The following is a 1,843-nucleotide window of genomic DNA, read 5'->3' on the forward strand; positions in this document are numbered from 1 at the left end:
ATTCTCCTGGGGCTCCGTGGTGTTCATTCTCAGAGGATATGGGGGAAAGGGTCCTCTCTGTTGGGAGATAGGGGCCTGTGGCTCAGCCGTGGTTTTGTGACCATGTCTGGTAAAAATCAACTGTTGTTTCGGTGCCGTCCTGCTTCTCTGCTTTCTGCACTGATGACTGGTCCCTGCTACCAGCTGCATGGAACTCACAACTGTCCCAGGCAGGGCTGTTCAGGGAACCAGTTGCACCTTCTCTCCTCCCCCTCCTCTACAGGGTGCTACAGTGGCTGTGAGAGACAGCTTCTTTATTTCTCCCAGTCTACTGCCTGACACCCTAGGTTCTGACCTGTGGTAGCCCTTATGCGCAGATCCCATGCTCAGACATGCTGGTGTGCAGTTTGGATGTTTTTTGTTGAGTTTTAGATATTCGGCTTATTGTTGATTCAAGGGGAGATATCTGGGGACGTCTCTCACTCCTCCATGTTTCTACAAAACTCAATAAATTGTTTTAAAAGCCCAGAAATTAGCTGGAGGAAGAGGAAAAGTAACTTCAGTAGCAGTTTGAAAGGAGACATTCATTTAACAAATACCCTAAAGTTGTAGGAAAGCTGGCTGAACAGAGGATTAGGTATAATGTAGCAATAAAACAAATTCCAAAAGAACTAGAAGTTAATAAGGTGATGGTTGCTGAAGCCTTGGACATTTCCAGAGAAACCTACTTTGCGTTTCTGATAGATTGGTCCTGCAATGGCCCTGTCCTGATGGGCAGCCTCCAAAGGGGCGTTGACATTGAAGTGGTGGCAGCTTCAAACTCAGACCTTATTTTTAAAGAGCAAATTGACATTATTGAAGGGATAAAGGACAGTCAAGCTCAGAGAAATTCTAGTTTTTTGGGGGGCCTTTGAAAAACCAGGCTGCAGATCAAGTTAAGAAGCTATATAATCTCTTCCTGAAACTGATGCTACTCAGGTGGAAGTGAACCCCTTTGGTGAAACTCCAGAAGGACCAAGTTTACCTGATGCCAAGATAAACTTTGATGACAACACAGAACTTTGACAAAAGGACATATTTGCTTTGAGTGACAAGTCAGAGAATGAGCCCATTGAAAATGAAACTTCCAGATATGAGACTAAATAAATAGGGCTGGATGAGAACACTGCCTGCTTTGTGAATTGGGCTGGACTCGCCATTGAGGCTTGTGATATAATTTTCCTGAATGGTGAGAAACCAGCCAACTTCTTGGATCATGGTAATGGTGTAAAGGAAGCTCAAGTATATCAAGACTTTAAATTGTTCACAGTTGAATCAATGGTTGAAGTAATCATTATTAATATTTTTGGTGGAATTATCAACTGTACCATCATTGTCAATGAAATCACCAAAGCCTGCTGAGAGCTCAAACTTAAGGTGCCCCTGGTGATCTGGCTTGAGGGAACCAATGTCCACGAGGCCCAGAAGATACTCAGTAATAGTGGGCTCCAAATACTTTGGCCATTGACCTGGAAGATGCAACCAATAAGGCTGTGGCCAGAGTGGCTAAGAAGTGATACCTTTGTCCTGATCTTTTGGAGGAAGATGTCCATTTTACCATAAAAAGGAATGGTTCTCTCTTCACTGTGAAGGAAATGATTATCACATTCGGAAAAGACATGGGGAGGGGATGAGCAAGAATTATTGTATGAAAAATCCTAAATCTGTATCTTCTTGAAAAAGATATCTGGATAGCCTAAATAATCTGATTTCAGTTATAGTCTTTATTAAATTAATGTCCTGTGTTCTCATACTTTTCTGTCATGGTGAGCCTGCTCAGTAAACATTGTGTTGCTGACTTTGGGGAGTGGTCTATGTGACCAAA

General features: G+C 42.8%; 1 pseudogene; it reads left to right on the plus strand.

Moving 5' to 3' along the window:
- The first annotated feature begins 496 nt into the window (after window positions 1-496).
- On the plus strand, window positions 497-1,535 carry LOC102884482 (annotated as a pseudogene).
- The last annotated feature ends 308 nt before the right edge of the window (window positions 1,536-1,843 follow it).

This window comes from Pteropus alecto, unplaced genomic scaffold, assembly GCF_000325575.1.
Source record: "Pteropus alecto unplaced genomic scaffold, ASM32557v1 scaffold173, whole genome shotgun sequence".
Taxonomy (NCBI): Eukaryota; Metazoa; Chordata; class Mammalia; order Chiroptera; family Pteropodidae; genus Pteropus; species Pteropus alecto.